Raw genomic sequence first — 18773 nt, forward strand, 5'->3', positions numbered from 1 at the left:
ACCTGTCTCTAGGGATTCTACAAAGCGGGCTCTTATGGATTCCGCCATTAAACATCTGGCTGACATTAGGGCCATCCAACCTGTCCCATCCTCTCAACGAGGAAGAGGTTTTTATTCTCTCTTGTTCTTGGTGCCTAAACATTCAGGGGTTGGAGACCTATTTTAGATCTCAAGCGACTTAATCGCTTTGTCAGGCGCCAGAAGTTCAAGATGCAGACTCTACAGTCTATTTTACAGGGTATCAGGGAAGGGGACTGGCTCACGTCAGTTGACCTGTCGGAGGCATACCTCCATATTCCCATTCATCCCTCATACTCAAAGTATTTGAGATTCTGTTATAATAACCAACATTTCCAGTATGTGGCCCTCCTTTCGGCCTTGTTTCAGCCCCGAGGTCTTTCACGAAGGTGCTGGCAGCTCTGGCGGCCCATCTTAGACAGGTTCCCATCCGCATCCATTGTTACCTCGACGATATCCTTATCGTATCCCCTTCCCGACAGCAGGCCGAGAGGGATACTAGTGTTACCCTTTCAGTGCTACAAGATCACGGGTTTTTAGTGAATTGGGAGAAGAGCCAACTTAGCCCTTCCACCCGCATAGCTCACCTAGGAGCTGTAATTGACTCTGTTAAGGGTAAGGTCTTCCTCTCCCAGGAGAGGCTTCATAGTATTCATACTGCTATCCGGACTATCAGGCGAACTGGTAAAGCGTCCTTACTCAGTTTATCCAAGCTTCTGGGGAAACTTGTTTCCTGCATTTCTATTATCCCATGGGCTCGTTTGCATTCCAGATCCTTGCAGTGGTTCCTTCTGCCGTACCAGCGCTCGGGAAGGAGCACATCAAGTCGAGTGGTAAGGATACCTCCAAGGGTTCTCTCATCCCTTCTTTGGTGGACTCGACCTTCTACCAACAGAGGTCATCTATTCAAGGAGCCCCAAAGGGTCACTCTTACGACAGACGCAAGCCTTTCCGGATGGGGGCCCATCTGCAGTCTCTGTCAGCCCAGGGAGTTTGGTCTCCTTCGGAACGACGACACAACATCAACTGGTTGGAGCTTCATGCGGTATACCTAGCCCTGCGAGCTTTCGCTCCTCAGGTGAGAAGGCACCACATTCTGGTCCTTACGGACAACACCACCACCAAAGCCCATATCAACCGTCAGGGAGGCACCCACTCCATCATCCTCATGAGAGAAGCCGAACGACTATGTCGGTGGGCAGAGACGCATCTTTCCTCCATCAGGGCAGAGCACATTTCCGGGGTCTCCAACGTCCAGGCAGACTGGCTGAGCAGGGCCACGTTGGACCCAGCAGAGTGGCGCCTGCATCCGCGGTTGTTCAGGGAAGCAGCAGACAGGTTCGGGTCTCCTCTGGTAGACCTCTTTGCCTCGCCGCTCAACACGCAGACACCAAGGTTCTTCTCTCGGTTCCCTTCCCACGGGCAGAGAACCACGACGCCCTGCGTTGCCCGTGGCCTCCCGGCCTCCTGTACGCCTTCCCTCCGCTTCCGCTGATCCCCAGGGTAATTCGGAAGTTGCTGTTCGAGAGGGCGGAGATCCTACTAGTGGCCCCATATTGGCCCAGGAGGCCGTGGTTTGCGGATCTTCACGGTCTATCGGTGGTTCCGCCGTGGAGGATCCCGCTGGACCAGATCTCCCTGTCACAGGGACCTCTGCTTCATCCAGAACCACAGTGGCTGCAGCTAGCCGTCTGGAGGTTGAGCGAGAAACGATGATTGAAGAAGGCTTGTCTACCCAGGTCATAGATACCATTCTGGCTGCCAGGAGGCCTTCCACTACTCGAATTTATGATTCAACTTGGAACAGTTTCTGTAAGTGGTGCCGAAAATCCTCTGTCAATCCTCGCTCTCCTTCTATAGCACAAATTCTAGCCTTTTTACAGGATGGCCTAAATGAAGGTCTCTCTCCCAACATGTTGAGAAGACAGGTCTGCCCTCTCAACGGTGGTGGCTGGCGGCTCCTTCAGCTCTCTTTCCCACCACCCTCGCATTAAGGCCTTTTAAAAGGGGCTTCTAATTTGCGCCCGCCGGTAGTGCATAGATATCCAACATGGGACCTTAACAAAGTTCTCCTGGCCTTGACTAGGTCTCCCTTTGAACCTCTCAGGAGGTACCACTCCAGTTTCTCACCTTTAAGGTGGTCTTTCTTGTAGCGATCACCTCAGCTAGAAGGATATCTGAAATTGCAGCTCTATCCGTGAGGAAGGACTTGTGCATTTTTCATTCTGATCGAGTTGTCTTGAGACCAGACCCCTCCTTTTACCAAAAATCAATTCTGCTTTTCACAGGGCGCAGGAGTTGGTCCTACCTAATTTTTGTCCAAAGCCTCTGCATGATAGGGAGAGGCAATGGCACACCCGATGTTCGAAGGGCGTTGCGTATTTACATATGTCGCACGCAATCCATCAGGACATCGGAGTCCCTGTTTTTGTCATTTCAGCCTAAAACGCTGGGTCAAAAGGTACCACCATCCACGGTAGGCCGGTGGATTAGGGCGACCATTTCCAAGGCCTATTCAGTTCAAGCTCTTCCAATCCCCAGTGGGATAATGGCTCATTCCACCAGGAGCGCAGCTACATCAATAGCTTGGGCTACTCAAGCCTCGCTTCTTGACATTTGCCGGGTGGCCACTTGGGCCTCTCCGTCACCTTTCATACGCCACTATAAGATTGACACTTTCGCTTCGGCTGAAGCGTCCTTTGGCAGGCGAGTCCTACAGCAAGTGGTTGGGGATCCTAAGGAGATTCCGATCCAGACGGAGTCCCGCCCGTAGGACAAACATGCTTTGGTATGTCCCACTCTCTGGATGCTCGCAGCAGTTCTACGGAGAATGGGCGTTGGTTCTTACCTGATACGCCTCTTCTCGTGGAACTGCGTAGAGCATCCAGCCCCACCCTTCTTGGTCCGTCTGGTAGGGAATGGGCGTTGGTTCTTACCTGACACGCCATTTCTCTGGAGCCGTGAGGATCATCCAGAGAGTGGGAGGTGCTTCAGTCTCACGTCGTTGATGGCTGAGCTCAATCACTGAGGAACGCTCCGCCCTCCATCACGTGGCTCTCTTGCGTTCCCCAGTTTGCGTGAAGACGAAGGTGAAGAGAAGGACGTTGCTCTGCTCTCCTATGCTAAATAGGTCATTGGTCGAAACAAGGCCCCACCAGACGGCAATTAAAGGGTGGGGCTGGATGATCCGAACGGCTCCAGAGAAATGGCGTCTCAGGTAAGAACCAACGCCCATTCTCCTGAGAGCCGTTCGGATCATCCAGAGAGTGGGACATACCAAAGCTTGGCTGTCCCACGGGAGGGACCCCGTCTGGTCCTGCAATCTCCGAGGTTCCCTGAAGACTCGCTGGAGGACTCGCCTACCAAACGAAGCCTCCGCCGAGGCAAAGGTGTCAATCTTATAGTGTCTAATGAAAGGAGAGGGGGATGCCCAAGTGGCTGCCCGACAAATATCAGAAATTGGAGCCTGGGTGGCCCAAGCCGCCGAGGTGGCTGCACTTCTGGTGGAGTGTGCTGTGATCCCCCTGGGTACCGGCAGTGCCTGGGACAAATAAGCTTTGGAAATGGTAGCCCTAATCCAGCGGCCGATGGTTGATGGGGACACTTTGTGGCCTAAGGATTTGGACTGGAAGGAAAGGAAGAGAGATTCTGACCTCCGGAAGGGTTGGGTACGCTTAATGTAAATGCGTAGGGCCCGTCTTACGTCCAGTGAGTGCCAAAGCTTCTCCCTTTCCCGCGAGGGATTGGGACAGAAGTTCGGGAGTATGAGTTCTTGAGCCCTGTGAAAGGTCGAGTTAACCTTGGGCAGGAAGGTAGGGTCCGGTCGGAGGACCACCCTATCGGCATGAAATATGCAAAGGTCCTTCCTTACCGACAAGGCTGCTAACTCCGATATGCGGCGGGTCGAAGTAATAGCTACCAGGAATACCACTTTGAATGTGAGGAATTGGAGAGAGGCTTCCCTGAGAGGCTCAAAGGGTTGCTTTAGTCAGAGACACCAGGACCTTGTTAAGGTCCCAGGTAGGGTATCGGTGTATGGTTGGGGGACACAGGTTGGTGGCCCCCCTGAGGAATGCCCGGATACGGGGGTGGTGGGAAAGGGAACCCAGGTTATCACGGTCAATGACTGTGGATAGCGCTGCGACCTGACGCCTTAGGGTGTTGGGGGAAAGCCCTTTCCTCAGGCCCTCTTGGAGGAACTCCAAGACCTGAGCTATGGAAGGTGACAGCGGGTTGATCTGGAGACCATGACACCACTCGCAGAATCCCTTCCAAGTGGCGTTGTATATGCGGGTTGTTGAAGGTCGCCTGGCTGCTAAAATGGTCTCAATAACTTGGTCGGAAAACCGTTCTTTCCTTAAGCGTTCCCGCTCAACCTCCAAACGGCTAACTGGAGCCACTGAGGGTCTGGGTGTTGAAGGGGCCCCTGGGAGAGGGATATCCTGGTCGGGGGGATTCTCCAGGGAGGGGCCACCGATAAGTTGCGGAGGTCCGCAAACCAGGGGCGCCTGGGCCAGAAGGGTGCTACTAGAATCAGCTCTGCCCTCTCGGAGATGAGCTTCTGGAGAACTCTGGGAACCAGGGCTAGAGGCGGGAAGGCATAGAGGAGCCCTGTGGGCCAGGGGCAACGGAGGGCATCGTGATTCTCGGCCCCGTGGGAGGGGTACCTGGAGAAAAACCTGGGGAGTTGCGTGTTGAGTGGAGAGGCGAAGAGGTCTACTAACGGGAGACCGAACATTCTGGTCGCTTCCCTGAATAGTGACGGTGGATGCGCCATTCGGACTGGTCCACCGTGGTCCTGCTTAGCCAATCCGCTTGGGTGTTTGAGTCCCCTGAGATGTGTTCGGCTCTGAGGGAGAGGAGATTGCGCTCTGCCCAACGGCAGAGGCGTTCGGCCTCCCTCATCAAGCGGATGGACTGTGTGCCCCGACGGTTGACGTGAGCCTTGGCGGTGACGTTGTCCGTGAGTATGAGGACATGCCGCCCGCGTGCACTTGGGGGAGGAAACTGCGCAGGGCCAGGAAGATGGCGTGGAGCTCCAGCCAGTTTATACTGCACCCCCGTTCTACCTGAGACCATGTGCCCTGAGTTGAGAGCGAGAGGATGTGAGCGCCCCATCCGGACAGGCTGGCATCTGTGGTAAGGGTGAGGCGGTGGGGCTCCTTGATGAAGTGACCCTTGTTGATGGTGGGGCTGGTCCACCAGAGGAGAGATGTAAGGACTTTTGGAGGTACCTTGACTGTGGCCTTTGAGTTGCTTCTGCCGGTCCGCTGGAATGGGAGCAGGAACCATTGTAGGGGCTAGCGTGTAAACGGGCCCATGGAACAATGGAGATACAAGAAACCATTTTACCCAGTAATTTGGACAATTCTAAAATTGTAACCTTCCTGGAGCGTCTGATATGCCTGACGGCTTCCTGGATACTAAGGAATCTCTCGGGGAGAGGAACACCTTACCCTGCACTGAGTCAATGACAGCCCCCAAGTGGGAGATCCTTGTAGATGGGGATAGTTGGCTCTTTTGCCAATTAACTAGGAAACCATGGTCTTGGAGGGCCGAGATAGTAACCCTGATGTCCCTCTCTGCTTGGGGTCTGGAGGGAGAGAGGATGAGGATGTCATCCAGGTAGCAATGGAGGCGGACCGGGAGATTCCTGAGATGAGCCGCAGGGCCGCGAGGACCTTAGTGAAGGTCCTCGGGGCAGAGGCTAGCCCAAAGGGAAGGGCGACATATTGGAAGTGGCGGTGGTTGTAGCAGAACCTGAGGAATTTGAAATGGGAGGGTCGGATTGGAATGTGGAGGTAGGCCTCGGAGAGGTCTATGGAGGATAGCCAGTCCCCTTGGCGGATGCTGAGGAGGATGGACTGCAGGGTGTGCATCTTGAACCTGCGATAGACCAGATAACGGTTAAGGCGTTTAAGGTCCAAGATGGCCCTCCATCCTCCGGAGGATTTGGGGACTACAAAAAGGTGGGAGTAGAACCCCTGCCCCCGCTGGGAGGGTGGGACGGGTTGAATGGCCTGTATTTGGAGAAGATGATGGATTGCTGAATCCATTAGGTTGCGTTTGATGGGGTCCCTTGAGGGGGACGCCAGAAAGAAGTCAGGGGGCGCTCTTGAATTCGAGCGTGAGGCCGAGTCTGATGGTATCACGGACCCAGGTATCAGAGGTGGAAGAGTCCCATCGGTCGGCAAAGTGCTTGAGGCGTCCGCCGATGGGAGGGGAGGGACGGGATCTATCTACGCCGGAAGGGCCTCCCTCCTGAGCCCCTGAAAGGGCGCCTGTAGCCGCTGCCCCTCCTGTTCCTATCGGCCGGATCGGTTCGATCCTGGGGCTGGAACGGTTGGGAGGAGGGGGGTCTCGAATACCTTGGCAGGAAGGGAGACTGGTAGAAAGGGCGGGAGGAGCCTCTCCAAAATGGCTGGGGGCCTCTAGACTCTGACCTCCGAAACAGAGGAGGGAGAAATTTTCTCTTGCTCCGGGTTTCAGATAGCAAGGGGTCCAGAGCCGTGCCAAATAGTTTGTCCCCTTTTATGGGGGCAGTAGCCAGCTTAACTTTGTTTTTAACGTCCGCCTGCCAGTGTTTAAGCCAGAGCAGGCGGCGAGCAGTGACATGGGACGTTATTGCCCGGGCGGAGAACTTGACCGCATGGAAGGTGGCGTCAGCGGAAAATTCCGCCGCGGCCGTCAATTTTGCTATGTCCTGGTGAGCCCTTGTGTTGGAGGGGGGAACATGTTGCTTCAGTTGCTGAAGCCACCGGATCGAGGATCTGGTGAAGAAAGAAGCCGCAGTGGCTGATCTAATGGCCCAGGAGTCCGCTTGGTGAGCTCTACGTAGGGCGAGCTCGGACCTCTTGTCCTCGGGTTTCAGAGCCTCTAGGGGGTCACTGGGGAGGACGAGGAGGCCAACCCAACAATGGGCTCATCCACCTCGGGGGTGTTGAGTAAGTCACAGAAACTCGACTCGAGGTTAAAGAACCTCCTGTCCAGGCTGGATGGGGCGGGAGGGGCCCTAGTAGAATTCAGTTGATTTGAGACCAGGTCATGAAATAGGGGTGGAGCCGGGATTACCTCCGCCTCCACCACGGGTTGACTAAAGATGGTGTCCTCCTGACCTTCTGCCGGGAGGGAGAGCTGAGGAGGTTTGCACCGACAGGCCAGAGATGTTCCTGGCTTTGAATAAAAGGGATTTAAACATGTGGGGCTTGAACAGGCCCGCAACAGTGGGTTGGTCCGGGTGAGACCCTCATCCTCGGACATGTCCCCTCCATAGGATCTACCTCCGATAGGGGCTCCTCTTGTTGCATAGACCCCATTCCATTTCCTCTTCCCCCAAATTGGTCTAGATACTCTATATCCTCCTCCGGGTCCCTTTCTGGGAGAGGACTGCCCCTTGAGAAGGTACCTGACCACGAGTAGGGTCCGATCTAGGCGAGGACCTCATTGATGGTGGGTCGTGTTCGGGCGCCAGTGAGGGGGAGTAGACCTGGACATCTGTTGAAGGCCCTCTGCTATCCCCTGGCAAATGGCCCATTCCATCAATGCCTGTATGTGCGCAGGGATCTCGGATGAGGGGGCCTCCTCCTGGCGAAGACCAGCGGCCGTGGGCGTGAAAGTAGCTTCAGGAGGTTGTCTGGTTGATGGGCCGGGAGCCTGGTGTCCCTGGGATGGGCTGCGCCTGGAGACGGAAAAACAATCTGGAGGAGGGGGGGTGTCTGGAGGTAGAAGGAGCGGAGGGTGCTGGAAGTACCGGTTGTGTCTCTCTGGACCGCCTGTCAAATTCCCTCTCGAGAGCCCTGTGACGTCGTGGGCGTCTCTCTGAGAAGCCTTAGAGGTCTCTTTAGGTGTTTCCTTAGGAGTTTCCTTAGCCTGTTTGCGCAGGTGGTAGGATTTGGATTTGGCCTTCAAAGAAGGGCCTTTGGTGGGAATGTCATCTGCCATTGTACAAGAAAGGACAGTAATACAGTTAAAGGCGGTTGGCTCGCCAAGGGTTCGACCTACAACAAAGGTCGGGTGTCCTTTCAGCTGGCCCACACCCCTTTTGGAATTTAGATGTATAAATTCTGTAATATAGATGTTGAAATAATTCTTAATACTTATCTGCACAAGCAGGATAACAATCCAATGAGACTTGGAATGCTAAGGTACAATATCAATAAGAAAAAAATTACAGGAATAAACTCACTCAGGTCTATCTATATGTGAGTATAAATATAAACCTATATATGAGGAAATATCTAGACCTGCATACAGGCAGATATTCCAATGTCTATTAGAATTAGAACTATTGTTAATATTCTTGTTCTAATATTATTATTAGTAATATATGATTATTATTAATATTATTATTATTATAATTATTATTATTGTAATTATTAATATTATTATTATTATTCTATTAATGAAAGATTGCCAATTATCCGAATTAAACGCCTGAGGCTGGAAGAGAGGCCTCTGGCAGCTGGAGCTCCCAGGCAACAACCGGGAGGGATAGGCTGCAATCACTTGCCCTGAGCGTGCTGCGGGAAGCCAACAATTACTAAATTGTACCAATTAGCAAAGGCCCTACAGGCTGAGAGGCCTGTGCTAGGGCCGGTTACTTCGCAGCGCTATGAGGCCTCAATCACTTTATTTATTTATTTTTTAAAGATGGCGCCCGCCACGTGGGGGCGCCCTAGAGGCGATCGCCCACGTTTCTAAAGTCCCGGGCTGCTCAGGGCAATGAAGTTTTTTACTTCTCCGGCCTTAAAAGAGGCCGAGGAAGCCAAGCAGTAAGTTTTCGCCCCTTCTTAGGGCGAGCGGCGTTTGCGGTGGGGGGGAATACCAGCAGCACTTATCAGTGCGATCAGTAAAGCTGCTGCAAGCGCAGCGAGAGAAACGGCAGGCAAGAGATCAAATTGGGGGGGGGGGGGGAATTAGCGCCGAAGCGCGAAAGTCGCCCGTTCTACAACCCCCCTGGGGGCGAAAGAAACGCGCTCCCCTTAAATCCCCAGTCCTGCGCCAGAAGGCTAAGGAAAATAACTTGTTTTTTTCTATAAATAGATTCAAACCTGAGAGCAGTCTTGGATCGGCCAAGGAGTGAGAAATGCACAGCCTAACTTGACGACGGCTGAGCGCAAACTGGGGAACGCAAGAGAGCCACGTGATGGAGGGCGGAGCGTTCCTCAGTGATTGAGCTCAGCCATCAACGACGTAGACTGAAGCACCTCCCACTCTCTGGATGATCCGAACGGCTCTCAGGAGAATTCTGTTTTTCGGCCAATGATCGTTATTGTATATACTTGAGTTGTTTACTAGTTCAGTTAGAGGATTGTGGTTGTCCTCTCGTCTTCGTGAAACTGGGAGAACGCATGGAGGAGCCACGTGGAGGAAGGAGGAGCGTTCTTCAATTATAACTCAGCCTGTGAGAAGGAAGGACTGAAGCACCTCCCACTCTCTGGATGCTCTACGCAGTTCCACGAGAAGAGGCGTATCAGGTAAGAACCAACGCCCATTATCTCAATGACGATGAAAAATTAATGGAAATGGAAAGAGAAACAAGGATAGAATTATTTGCAACTGATGATACTTACAAAGTTCAAATGGGCCATTAAAATCTTTTCAAGATCAGAGCAAGATGGGGCATTCCAAGAAAAATATGTACCCCAAATAAAAAGGTATGTGAAAGGGTAGCAAACAAACTGAAAATGTGAGATTTCACAAGAAACAGACAAGGGATTAAAGGTGCTGGCAAACTATTCCAATTTGGTACCCAATTATGTTGAATATTTCCAATCATCCTCAGACATGAAGGTTGATTTACAGATAAAGAAGAAGAAGTTATTCTGGGAAAACAAGACATTTCTGAAGAAAAAAGACTACATTGAAATAGAATCTGACCCAAGCTCTGTAAAGGACCTTGGAATACTCACCTCTAATGATCTAAGTGCTAGAGCCCACTGCAACTACATAGCCAAAAAGGCATTAAGAGTTGTTAACCTAATCCTACGTAGCTTTTTCTCTGGTAATATCACACTACTAACCAGAGCATACAAAACATTTGCTAGACCAATACTCGAATACAGTTCATCAGTCTGGAACCCTCATTACATATCTGATATTAGCACAATTGAGAAAGTCCAGAAATATTTCACAAGAAGAGTTCTCCACTCTTCTACTCGTTGTAGAATACCTTATGCCACCAGACTTGAAATTCTAGAACTAGAAAACCTTGAATTACCGTCTTCGGGTCTGACTTAAGCATGGTATATAAAATCATACATTGCAATGTCCTACCTGTCAATGAATACTTCAGCTTCAACCATAACAACACAAGAGCACACAATAGATACAAACTCAAAGTAAACCGCACCAAACTTGATTGCAGGAAATACGACTTCAGCAATAGAGTGGTCAATGTCTGGAATACTCTACCCGACTCTGTAGTCTCTTCCCCAAACCCCAAAAACTTTAACCTTAGACTGTCTACTATTGACCTCACCCCTTTCCTAAGAGGTCTGTAGGGGGCGTGCATAAGCACACCAACGTGCCTACCGTCCCTGTCCTATTGTTTCTCTTATTCTTTTATTTTTCTTATATGTACCCATTTCATGTATTCACAACTATGTATACACTTGTACTTATTATCTTGTAAACAATTGGCAAATCAAATAAATAAATAAAATAAATAAAATATCTGACAGCATTGCAAAGTAGGATAAGCAACATAAATCAGTTGAATGGTTGAAATATCAAAATAAAAAACCTTTTCATCCACATTGTGAATGTCAATTGCACACATGCTGCAGACCAAGACATTTAATCCTTATCCCAACTGGTAAATATTGTTCTTATTCATATTTAGAATCCACCAGAAAAAATAGAAGCAGAGAAGATTTGGAATACTGGAACTCCAAGAAGCTGGACCAATACAGGAATCTTGAAGGCAATAGTCATTTTGCTTCATGATGTTTTCTATTTCTGTATAAGTAGATAAATTGTCTAGTCAGAAATATTGAACTTACTGATTTGTTTTATGCCTGATGTTCAATTTTCTATACCCCCCTATAGAGAAGTCAAGGGCCTGCTTTTATCATTCTTCAGACTGGGTTCCACAAAATCTAAATTAGTCTATTAAAGTCTACATAAAGACAAAAAAGGGAACAATAACTCACCAAATTTTGGTTTAATTTAAACTATTGCTGTATCTTTTAATCTGATTTAGGCTTACATTTTTCATTTTGAAAATTGTTTTCTGTACAGCTATAGACTTACTGAGGCTGTCTGTAAGCAGAGCAGTACACATATTAAGTAATATTATAAATGTAGTTACTAATCCCAGGATGCAAAAGCCACTTTTTGCTACCAGACCATAAGAAAGTCAGCAGGGGGCTGCAAATGGCAACCACATGACATCTTCACTTATTGACCTGCATGGTCCTTTGCTTAACAATGACAACCAGGACTGTCAGAATTGCCATTCCTAAGTGGCTCAGTCACTTATCAATGGCAATTCTAGTATCAATTGTTTGTTAACCAAGGACTACCCATAACACCATGGAAATAACTTTTAAGATTGAATTTGAAATGGCCTGAATTTTAACCTAGTTTCTCTTGTAAGCACAACTATTTTCTTGCTGTCGCATCAAGCAGTGCCTGACTATCTCATTTTCCTTTTGTAGCATGGGTGTCCAACCTTTTAGCTTGCCTGTGCTGCATTGAGTGAAGAGGAATTATCTTGGGCTGCATATAAAATATGTAAAATAGTTAATGTATATAAATATTGCTGAAAATTGCATAATGTTAAAAGTTTACAATCTTGTGGAACTGCATTACTAGCTGTCTAGAGCCACATGTAACCCCAGACCATGGGATAGATAGCCTCTTGATAGCCTTCTGTATATGTTCATTTCTAGAGAATTTGTCATAGAAATTAGAAGCAAAGTGTGAAACTAATAGAAAGAGCAAGATGCTCAACTTTTTAATTAGAACAAAACAATATTCAATACAACTCAGCACTCCACACCAGAGAGCTTTGACTCAAGACTCTGCCAGAAAAAAAATGTTTATTCTAATTTTATCTAAAAATATATACTATCAATTTAAACCCCCTCCCTTCGAGCTATTTATTAGATTGAAACTGTCTAATTGATTTATAGTACAAATATAAAATGGATCTAATTCTATTAAGAGGTTGATTATTACATAAATAATCTTCTATAAAATGAGACTCAGTCCAAATCTAACTTTCTCTAACACATTAGGTGTACAATTATGTTTTCTTTCGATCCCTACTTTCTGCAAGAAACTCTGAATATGTTCTCACTTACATTAGTTCTTATACTCTTAGATTTACTTTATTGCTTTCATTTCAAATTTTAGCTGAATGCAATTCTTGCTTTCGCTTATTAATGTTCTTTCCCTTTTCCCAAATATATCATTATACTGGACAATTTAGTAGATTGTTATGACAGGAAATTTTTCACCAAAAAAAATTCCCTTGGGTAGGAGTTATTTTCACAAAGTGCTGCCTGGTATTCCTAGGACTTTTCACAACATTTTGTTAGCCTTCAGATTTCTCAAACTTTGGGCAAGTCACCCTAGAGCTAGCCAATAGAGACGGACTTTAGCAAAAAGGCTTAGAAATCCCTGGCTGATCTAATTAATCAGCCAACTCCACGATAAAATATAGCAACCATTATTTATTCATTGACAGAATGGATTCATTAATAGAAACAATTATGCTCTTTCATACTGTGGTAGCTCTTTGCATGGTGTGTATTATCATTGCTTTCACTTGTTGATGAACATTTCCAAATGTCCTTGGACCTAAAAAATTTACACTCCCTACTTCCCCCACATGGCAACAAGGCAAATCTTACTGAAACAATTATTCAGCGCACAGATGAAAGACTACCTCACAATTAAATCCCGAGTAATCTAACCTTGAGTTCTATGAAAGAAAAAAAATGGCTTATAAATAAGCCAGAAACAAGCTTTATGGATTTTTTGGGGGGTTGAGTTGAAATGAATTCCTAATGTATGCTTATTACTTTATATAAAATACAGAAAGAAAATAGAAAATAAGTACAAAAGCAAAATTAGTCCAAAAGTAATCCTAAAGAAATAGTATTCTTCATTTGCAAAACTAGTTTTCTTCTCCCTGACTTTATACAACTCTATGGAAAAATAGAAACACTTACTTTAGAAAAGCAAAGGGTCAACTTGATGCACCATTATAACTGAATGAGCTGATTTAGAAAGCTTACAAATAGATAAACTACAAATGTCATCATCCTGGAAAGCAGAACTTCTTCAAACAATATTCTTTACCGTAATCTGTCTAATCTAAGTATTATTCCATTGGATTTAGTTAAAAGGGGAAAGTCACACTGCAGAGTCCAAACGAATTCTCCAAGAAGGAAGTAAAATTAAACATTTTTAATAGTACTGAATGACATCCAAAAATGATAAAGGAGACATGAATGTTATGTGCTGCTGCAAATATATTCAAATGACAAGCAGAATAGACTGATTTCATTGCTCAAAGTTCTTTTTTCTTAACATTCAATATTATAATATTATCAACAACATTGCTTTTTATTCATTTACTTTAAAGTCACATGTTAAGAGGTAAGTGTACTGACTTGGATTTGTGAAAAGAGATTATTTTAACACAATGACTTTAAATGTTTAACTGCATGTCATTCTTCCTTTTTTTCTATCATTTCCTATTATGTTGGTTTCTTCTGAATAACTCATACTTCAGTTATTATATTCCAGTCATGGTTTTCTTCCCATCAGGACTCATTATACTTTTTAAGACATACTTGCTTTCATGTACTAAATCTTCAAGCTCAATCTGCTTATTTCCCATACTATGACCATTCATATATAGACTATCAAGATCATAAATATTATGAGTCAAAGTTCTTTCTACTTCTTTAGTAGCTCTCAAAGTGCACAAGTTTTTATCAGAAATCCTTAATCAAGGATTCTGTCTCCAACTCTACTTAAAATCTTGATCAAACTTCCCTTGCTTTGACCATAGAAGAAACAGTTTCTGAATGAATGTTAAAAACAGTTCAATATTAAAAATAGTAAATTAGAGAAGTACCACTGATATCTCAGATATTTGTCATAGATGCTTTAAATTGGATTCTTACACCGAGAAAGGATTTTTTTAGCTTATTTGAGGTTTTTTCTGTTCTCTGTTTCTATAATTCTATGGTTCTATGATTCAGTAGTAAGATTTACAGTACAATCCTATAAGATCTGCTTGGATACAAATCCCATACATTTCAATATATCTTAATCCCCTCACAAAAAATAATGCATTCAACTGTATGTTGAATCAAAAAGGTTTAATTTATCAATGCCTCATCCATTTTTAATGTACTCAGTGCTTATGAAAAAGTTTTGTACCCTGAGTTCATTTTCACTGTCAGAGTAACATTGCATGATAGACATTTTGTTTTTCCTTACAAAATAAGAAAATATGAACTTTTATAAATTCATAGTAAAATACAAATGTTCAACTGATACATCTTCTACCCAGGGAGCAACTGCCTTTGGTGCCATATGTAGAATGATAATAGCCATTCAAAATTAAAGAACAGTTTAGTATCTGAAATATTCAAATTGACCTAAATTTTATTTCAGTACTTTTTTCTCTACAAAGCTGTTCACTAGTAGTTTACTTTCAATAAACAAAACACAGAAAGATTTAAAAAAAACCACTACCAAAGGATGTAGAAAGGAGGAAGTGGAGGAAGGGCTTGTGGCTTCTCAATGTCTTTACATCACCTCTTCTACCTTGTCTCTCCTACTTTGAAATAGTATTCACACAGTATATAGTTATGACAGTAAGCACCTTAAAATTAATAACACTATGGTTATCTAAACTTAGGTAGATTAAAATCCATTCCAACACATACACACACACACGAGAGAGAGAGAGAGAATGGAAGAACACAGCTAAAATTTTAAACACTTCAGAAAGTATTATTTCCAACAATTCAGTTAAAGGTAAATATTTACAAAATAATCACCATGTTCATGCAGTTCATAATATAACACAATAATCTGAGAACTGTAAAACACATATATACCTACAATTGGCGAAGAAGAAAACATATGTCACTAAGACCAAATAAACATAAAATGAAAATTTTTCAATAAAAAAGAAATATGTGCCATCAGCAAAGTGATTGGAATCATGATAGGACAGGGATGGCAGAAACAGAAAAGCAAAAATCAAGCTTTTTTCCTAGAAAGCACCATATATTTCTTTCTGGGTCTCTCAAACTCCATCAAAATTATTTTAATATTACTGTTCTGGAAGAAGAAAATACTGAAAAAAGCACTGAGTGGCCCTACCCAATATTATATGGAAAATCCTTCTCTCAAGCACTGCAACTTTAGATTTCTGATAAATCAATTTACTGAGATTAGAAGCCTTGGACTATTTTTCATGTCTAATCTGTGACCTGAGAAACAAAATACCTTGCCAACCAAGCATTGTGAACAAATGATAATTAATAGTTCATTCATTTATATAGCTTGCTACAACAGCAAAACAAAAGTTGCTGAGTTCCTGGCAAGTCACAATAAATTACTTGGATTTTGATTCAGTGAGTAACACATTGTGCAGATCACAAGCTACCTCCTTTACTTTTGTCAGTAAAATATTTTTTGAAAAGAACAAAAGAACAAATAAGCTTTAGTGACAATGGTAAAGATTTCATATCTGTACAATATCTGTAAATCACAGGAAATGGAGGAAACATGTATATGTAGAGAAAATATGCATAGAATAAAAAATCCACAAAGTTTGCCAATAGTTAACATTAACTGAAATCAGAAACATTTTTCCCTCTCAAAATTAAATCACTAAAATGTAAGATTATGCAAACAAACTGACTCTGTCAGCTTTTGAATATATATTATTTTTAGGGATGAATATCATGAATGTCTGTCATTTCTTCTTCAAGTTCAACTGCCTCTTATCTGACCAGTGCCTAGTCTGGAGCTTTTTCTCTTTTCTTCCCAGCTTATTCCCATTCACCATTACACAATCCCTCAAGTAGCTGGGCCTTATCCTATGTAAGGCTTTAGAGATAGAGTCCAGTACCTTGAATCATACTGGAAAACAAATTAGCAACCAGTGCAGCTTGTAAAGCAGAAGTATATCTGAGTATATCAAAGCATTCACTTCACTGTCTGCACAGCTACATTCTCAACTAGTTGAAGTCTTTGGGTGGTTTTCAAGGACAGACCCACGTAGACCACATTGCAATAGGTTGTGAGGGGAGCAGGGCATTAGTGGTTGTCTGCAGAGACCCTCAATCTAAGAAAGGATGCAACTGATGAACCTGGGAAAAGGCCTTCTTGGTGACAGCTGCCACCTGCTTATCAAGTGGAACTGGACATCCAGGAAGATCCCCAAATTGTAAAAGTACCCTTGAATAGGGAACTTGCCCAAGAGATGCTGCCAAGGTATAGTCAAATAAGGATTGGCATAGTTTACAGCTGAATTGTGAGTGGAGCAAAAGGCTCAGAAGAGACTCTCCCTGGTTTTCTCAGGTGATACGAGAATAATTGTATTTTCAGACTTGCAAGACTGATTTCAACCTTACAAGGAAGAACAGACTGGAAAGCATGACCAGATGAGTTTATTCTACTTTATTATAAAGCTTCCCTAACAAAATCTTGCAATCTGTCTGTATAGAACTGGTAGAACTTACAGAAATTCCAGTTCAACTAGTAATGCTTGGTATGCTGTTTGAAATGTTCTCCAGTGCCTTGGTGGTTCAATGACTAAATACACACAGAAAGAGGGAGGAGGAGGGGGAGAGGGAGAGAGAGAGAGAGAGAGAGAGACTACTTTGTTCTGAAAAGCTATGAAACTTGCAAATGAAATGTGACCTTTATTCAAATCTAACTATACCATTCAACTGCCTTTAAAAGTAAGATGTGATGATATCCAATGAGCCAGAACTAAAATGTTCCTTTAATCTTTATAAACAAAGTCTTCTATAATTGAAACACAGTTGCTAAACAGAACTGTTTATCAGGCCTTGTCCTCATGCTTTGAAGTTTTGTTCCATATGCAGTAGTATGTATATCTTCATGGACAGAAAGCTTGATTTGAAAGAAAAAAAAAGCTGTCCATAAAAGCACAGATTAAATACTGAATTTAGAATTTAGAACTTTTGGGGTGATGCCTAGAAGATCCATCACAAATGAGAAGAAATAGTGTAAACAAAAATGCAAATAATGGAATGCCCAGTGTAATACTGAGATTTTTCAATAGATCCTGTAAGTAATCAGCTTAAGTTTGAAGTTTAAAAATGAGTAGAATTAGTCTACATGATTGTCTTAAATTAAAGAAAGGTTCTTTAATACTTCAAACATGAAATAATTAATTTTACACTGAACTTCCAAATACAGGAATTTGCTTCATTCATTATCTATTACTAACAAAACAGGCTTTCCCTTCTATCAGGGTCCCACTGTCTTTGGCATGTTTTTAGATCTATTGTATATTTCAACTTAGAGGTCCAGATAACTATATTAGTATCACCCTATAGGTAGCCCATATAGACACTCACATTTAAGTGAGAGTTAATGTTAGGGTTAAGCTTAGAGTGAGGCATAACACTAAAAATGTGGTTTCTTTACCTCATTTGTGGTTTATTTATATGACTACCTGATTTTTTTTAGCTTGAATAACTCAATATGAAATATTCGTTTGAAACTGGCTTGTGAAATTTGATTTGTGCTTATTGTCACATGTGAATTTTGAAACACAGAACTTCTACAGGAATAAAATTTTGTAAGAGCAAATACCACCCTCAATATTTAGTCTGTCTTCTAAATAGCAATTAATACTTTTTTGTAGAGGTGGCTTTTAGGCAAAATTTTAAGCAAAATAAAGCTTATTTTTGAATGGTGTTCTGAAGTACAGATTTGGCTGACTTGCTTAGAGAAAAGTGAAGCCTTTCAGTAAAAACTCTTGTACTCTTTGTCTTGCAAACTTTTCATCCAAAACACTGGTAGAAAAACAAGCTAAATTCTCCTGAAGGTAAATGGTTTTTGTGATGCATTCTTATGCATATTATCTGGAATTAAGAATGATATATCTGCTTTCTTTAAGCAAGTGTACACTGCAGAAAAATCTAATTTAATTTAATAAGAATTCCAGCTTAAATTATTTCATCATAATCATAAATACTGTACGATAAAATAATGGTACTTCATCACAGGGATAGAGCAGTACATTGTGATATGCAGGCAGCCAAATTTACTTGAAAATATCAAACAGGTATAATTTTCTACTGATTTTTCAACTGTAAATCAGGTAGTATACTTAGAAAACACTTTTTAAAAAAAATATCCTGTTCCCTTTTCCTCTAGTAACGCACTACATTATTATTATGCCAATTACAGTTTGGCCGCTGAAAAAAATGGTTTTAATACCTGAGTGTAAAAATCCAAATAACTACTAGATGGCAACAAGGAGACAAAAAAAACCCTTCACAGTAGTCCTATTTTAACAAAAGTGTGCAACTGACTTATCCAAAACATGCTGCCCTAGGTGTCTTATACAGAACAAGATGTCAGCTACCATCCATAAGGATGCTAAAAGGAAACATCAACACAGAAAGAAAGCAAACAAGATGGAGGATGAAGAAACAGTTGTACCATCTGCTTAATTATATCTGGGTAAAGGACAGTTGTTAAAAATGTTGTGGCATTAGTAGACATTATGAAAC

General features: G+C 43.7%; 1 protein-coding gene across 4 annotated transcripts in view; it reads right to left on the minus strand.

Moving 5' to 3' along the window:
- The window catches only part of TOX2 (TOX high mobility group box family member 2), a 268693-nt gene that overhangs the window by 170843 nt on the left and 79077 nt on the right, over positions 1-18773 (minus strand). The window lies entirely within an intron of this gene.

Source organism: Notechis scutatus, chromosome 3 (genome assembly GCF_049901735.1).
Source record: "Notechis scutatus isolate UNSWTSFEM ecotype Mainland chromosome 3, rNotScu1.2, whole genome shotgun sequence".
NCBI lineage: Eukaryota > Metazoa > Chordata > Lepidosauria > Squamata > Elapidae > Notechis > Notechis scutatus.